The sequence below is a fragment of the Choloepus didactylus genome, chromosome 15 (assembly GCF_015220235.1).
Source record: "Choloepus didactylus isolate mChoDid1 chromosome 15, mChoDid1.pri, whole genome shotgun sequence".
Taxonomy (NCBI): Eukaryota; Metazoa; Chordata; class Mammalia; order Pilosa; family Megalonychidae; genus Choloepus; species Choloepus didactylus.
The window spans coordinates 40,999,720-41,005,719 of record NC_051321.1 but is presented as its reverse complement, the minus strand read 5'-3'; positions in this window follow the sequence as shown (position 1 = coordinate 41,005,719).

The following is a 6,000-nucleotide window of genomic DNA, read 5'->3' as shown; positions in this document are numbered from 1 at the left end:
AAAGTTAAAAGTGACTGTTTCCAGTTGGTGTGGAACTAGCTCTACATTGCTAATAGACTCACTGGCACAATGCAAAGAGCCCATGTACTAGTACTTGCAGTTCCCACAGAGGGCTGTGCAAATCTCCCTCCCTAAATACAATGTGTCTGTCGCATCCAACTTGTGGGTGGTGTGCATTCACCACCTGCATACCTTACAGGATTTGGGGTGTTATCTAATACTTTCCTGCTGCTGCCCACCCTGCACCTACCCTGATGTATAGGAAGAATGGCATAAAAGTGGCATGGAAGCTGAGCAAGTTGGAGCCAGGGCACAGACAGGGGCGTTATGGCCTCTGAGGTCACACTGAACTGCAAGGTGACCCTGACCACCCCACCCCCACACCACACACACACATACAGTCCGAGCCCTGGTGGTGGGCACCAAAGTCTTGTTTTTAGATGCTTGCCCTGTAGGCTGAAGCATCTTAGCCATGTTCCAGCACCATCAATTATCTCTTGCCTAGCAGCAGTGAGGTGGCAGCCACAACGCAGAGGTGTGTGGGCGGCTGCTCTGTGTTTCTGGGCTGTGCTGCTGGAGAGCATTGCTGCAAAATCCCTGCTGCCAGCAGCAGGGGAAGTGGCACCTTGGGAGCTTAAAAGTCACGAAGCACAAATGACAGGAAGGAATATATTTTCAGCTAAATGTTCCAAATCACTACGATGACCATGAGGAGACTTTTTATCAAAGCCTTCTTGGCTGCTGGTGTGCATCATTAGCTGCTAGCAAGCACACCATTCCCTCCATCTGGGAGGCGTGGGCACCTGGCGGGGTTTGGGTGTAGGATGCCCACTGACTTGAGTTATTTCTGGAGCAATTATTTTTCTGGTTTCTCTTCCTGCAGGAAATAATTACTGACATCAGGAGCATGTTTGAGTGCCTTACATCATTTCCAAGGTGCTTTGCCTGGAGCTGGCGATGAGTGTCGCTGCCACCTGGCAAGGAGAAAAGGAGGGATGGAAGGGGTGAATATGCTCAACTTCTGGGCTCCAGACCAGGGCCCTTGGTCCTTGGCAGTTTTTAGATTTCTACCTGGGAAGGACAACACTTAAAATTTTTACTTTGGATACTGAGAGAGGCTTCAGTAAAAAAAAAAAAAAAATTTTTTTCCTTTAGCATGTTTCATTCTTTACACAACAAGGAGAAATTTTCTAAAGAATTAGTTTCCGAATTATGTTTAAATCAGAGGAACATTTTGTCATGTTTGATCTTTTGCTGCACCCAGTATACAGAACTGGAACAATAGCAGCAGCAGCAAACCCTCCCTGATGGTATCTGGAGGCTGCACCAACTCCCTTCCCCCAGGCCCTTGGGAGGCGCTCCAGAGATTCCCATCATCCTTGGTGCTGCTACATCCTCCCTTGGTTTGATTTCACAGATGTGTCCCTCATGCCCAATGCTCCCAAGTTGACTTCTCAGATTTGCAAGGTGGCCTGTTTTGGGGGAGCAATAGGATGGTATCAGTGAGTCTTTGACGCAGAAGCACCAGGGGCCTGGGCATTTTATCCTGCATGATTCAGGTGTTAAGAGGTGAGTGCCTGGAGGCCTGCAATGCCACTCCTCATTTTGACTTGCTGACGGTCAGTAACTCAGCAAAGAGCAATAATAATTTGTTGAGTCATTCGCTGTTCCATAAACACGAATATGCTGCCAAGGTTCCTGAGCTCATTGACTTTATATTCTCAAGCAGGGAGATAAAATAAATAAGAAAAACAAAAAACAAACAAAAGTGATTATTTCTGTTAGTAAGTGCTATGAAGAAGATAAAGCAGGGAAATTTAATAGCGAGAGAAGGGCCAATCAGAGGTGGGGATGGGGTAAGGGGAAGTTCTTTAGACTGAATACTAGGGGAAGGCCTCCCTGAGGAGTGACGTTGAAGCTGAGGTCAGAACGATGAGAAGGATCTAGCCAGGAGAAAACTCTGGGGAAGGGTATTCCTGGCAGAGGGAACAGCCAATGCAAAGCCCTTGAGGAGTGTGCAAGCTTGGCTCGTTTGAGGAGTAGAAAGCTGGCCAGCATGACAGAGATCATAGTGATTAAAGGGACTGGGGGGACAGGATATACACAGAGACAGCGTAGGGGCCTGATCACACAGGCCAAGGCTAGGTGTTTGGGGCTTATTCTAAGAGTAATGGGACAGAATCAGAGAATTTTAAGATTTTCTCCTATCTGAGCCTTGCTCTCTTCTTCCAGTATTTGGATTGCAACCATATTCAAAAGATGAGCAAATCCAGAAATGCCATTAATAGTTAATAGTAATGCTATAGTTATAGTAATGCTATTAAAACTAAAACCTACAGATACCCCAAATGGACAAAATAATGCAGATCCAAAGGAGCCAGAAATTACTATTTCATTTACCAAATATTAATTTCTTTTTTTTTGGTACAGAGTCTATGTTTTTAGCTGTGTGACCTTGGATAAGTCACTCAACTTCTCTGTGCCTAATTCTTCTGCTTAAAAAGGGAGTAATAAAAATACTCCCCTTATAATGTTTTTGTTTATTTTTAATTCACTTTTATTGAGATATTTTCACATACCATACAATCATCCACAGTGTACAATCAATTGTTCACAGTACCATCATATAGTTATCCATCCATCACCATAATCAATTTTTTGAACATTTTCATATAATGTTGTTTGGAAGATAAAATGAGGCTAAGTTTGTAAAATGCTTGTAAACTGCTTGGAACACATATTAGTATATGTATTTGCTATTATTATTACATATGCAAAGGGACCACTGACTGATAAATTTGTTTATTTATTTCAAAACATTTATTGAGTACCTACCACATGCCTGGAACTGTACCAGGTGCCAGAGATACAGCCGGAACAAGGCAGACATGGACCTTGTCTGGGACCCGCTTCTTGCACCTTACTGTATGCAAAAGAAGTCATGGGAAGACCCACCACCTTTGGCCAAGGTGTGTGGAGGGTTGTGAGGGGAGGTGCAGGGATTTTTTAATCTCATCAGGTGCTCTTGGGAATTCAGCTCAGGCCCTGCAGATAATGTTCAGATATGATGAAAAATCCTTTAGAAGAACAATCTGATGGGTTAAACGTGGGCACCTGTTAGGTCTTCAATCGCTGCAGCTATTGAAGTAGCTGATGCATGTTATCACTGCATCCTAACCCCAATTCTGGGCCTTTCCTCAGCTCCAGTCTTTGCTCCTGGCTTTGCTTGAAAAGGTGTCCAAAATGAATTGCACATATCTCTTGGGCAGTCCACCAGGTATGTCCCAAGAAGACCATATCAGTTAGGTGCGTTAGGTGAGCCGAATCAGCTTCCCAAACGAGGGCAAGGGTCATTCACAGGTTTCTACCGTTCTAGACTTCTACAAGTTATTGTTATTATTTTGAAATTGCACCAGTTCTTTGGTTCAGAGTGTTGGAGAAGGAAGGGCGAGGAAGCTCATCCAGGAAGAGGTGTCTGAGAGATCTTTGAAAACTACCACAACTCTCATGGTACTCCTTCTTTAAAAGTCTTCTGCGGCAACTCATGGCTTTCCAAGTGATCTAGACTCCTTGGTGGCAGGCCTTCTTGACCTGGCTCCTCTACATTGTTGCGGCCTTGTCTCTTTGCACTCTGCCCCTCTGTCTCCTACCATACTGTGCTTCTTTGAGTTCTCCTGGCATGCCCTGGGCTCTCTCCCTGCCCCTCCTGCTACCCCCACCCAGATTTATTTTCCCAGAAACACCTACTCATTTAGGCATCACCTTCTCCAAGAAGCCTTCCTTCATCCCTCAACATGAGATGGGATGCCCTCCTCGGTACTGCCAACCACACCATTCACTACGCTCTAGTGCAGCAGGCTGTCTCCTGGTGCACCTCTTTCAGCAGATCCCACCTCCTAGAGGGCAGTTCTGACGTTTTCATCTCTGTAGCTTCCCTGAGCTTAATAAATGCCTCTTAAATGAGTGAAATATGATAACTACTTCCTAAAATCCCTACTGAGAATCTCTTTAAGTAGATTCATGTTTATCTCTTCCGATGCGTCAATTTTGGGGTCAGGAAAAAAACACACATTATACCTATAAACATGAAACATGGAGCAACTGTGATCTTGTGGGACTTATTTTTTCTGCGATATTATCTTTCCTATATCAGATGATGTCTACTGATTTCCTTTCCTGATGCTCATTGGAAGAGTATTTTATGATTACTGCTGTCTAGGATGTCTACTGGGGGATATTTCCCCAGTATTTGGACTGGGGCTTGAACCAAAAGTAGTATTTTAGAAATCCCTTGTAATCAGGTAAGTATAAGAGTTATACTTAACTTCAGCTGCATATAGCAGAAACCACCAACATAACACTGGCTTAAACAGAGGTTTATTCCTCTGTCATATAAAATAAGTCTGAAATTTGGTTGGCATCTTCCATTTGGCAGCTGTGGGACCTTTTACAAGTTCACAACCTCTAAATCCTTCATATATCCATAAAATAAAATTATATTATCGATGTAAATTATCCAATGTAATGAACCCCAAAGCACTTAACACTGTGCCTGGTACAGAGTCAATACTCAACAAATGTTAGAAAAAAACACATTAGTGTATTTTTACTGCTAGTTGTTTGCTCCATCAGCCCCTCTTTAGCAGCAGTTCAGAATGGCTAAACTTCCAGGGATTTGTATAATTTTCAGATACTAGCTGCAGGCATCCCTGTGCCACCATTCACCATTAAAGTTTTCTGAGATGAACTCTGATACAGCAATGTCACATCCTCATTTCCTCAAATAATCCATTAGAGGTGATACCTTTTGTAGAGAAATAAAAGACTATTGCAGGAGTCAAAATGAGGCATGGCTGCGATGGCACAATAAATAATTTATCTGGATAATGTTTTCAGGCCACGTATTCAGGAGTAGAGCCCCTATGTCTTAGTCTGGGTTCCCCAGAATGAAGATCCTAAGATAAAGGACTTATGTGCTATTTCTTTATTAGGATGCATGAGCCCAGGGAGCAGGATGAGGGACTGAGAGAGTGAGCAGAGATGGAGGGAGAGCCAATTCCAGGATGCGTTACTGAGTTGGTCCTACTATGTGCTACTTAATTGCTTGATCCCTTGGGACCATCATGACTGTCCTCCAAGAAGCCAAAGAAACTGCCTATCAGAATAGTCTAATAGAGAGAAGAAAGGGGGAAGACTTTATTCAATGATTCCTGTCTCCCACTGTTCAAAGGTTTGTCCATGAGGTGTTTACTGCCCCTCACCTCCATACTGCATATACATGATTACAGGTGTCCAAAGGGAAGCCCCAGGTCAAGAACAGGAAGCCTTGAGTGCAGGTGAGGCATGACCTTTGCACCTATGGGAAGCTGCTACAGAGCCAAGTTTCTGTAGTGCTGGTCTCTGCAGCAGCTGGAACAGGACAGGTGATACTGAGAGGATATAAAGTGGCACTAAGAAGTATCTGATACACATTCATTCATTCAACAAAAAGTTATTGCAGACCTATTATTTGCCAGGTAAGGGGATAAGAGATGGTCGATGCAGCAGTGACTAAGATGCAATCTTTTCCCTTGGAAAATCCACTGTCTTTGGATTGCTGTGAGCTTTAATGGAGGTAAGTACTTAACATAAGTCCAATTAAAGTAAGTGCTCAATAGCTGAAAGCTGTTATTATTGGTTTTATTTTGTGGCACTGCTGAAAATGGTGAATCTGGGCTAGCTCCCAGAGATCTCTATGACTTACAAGACAAGACACAAAATAATTCCATCATTCTTAAATGATGTATATTCAATATGTATCTACTAGGAATACAATATTAAGTCAGATGTTTTACCCTAGATATATCAATTTTTAAAAATCCTTAGGAGTGCCAAAATGATGACAAAATGTATAAAATATCTGGATAGTTGCAAAACTCCTCAAAAGGGAGTTGAATTTTAAGGGAACTAGCTTTAAGTGAGGTGGCCTGGCTCCCCCAGGATACGGTACCGAATGGTGAG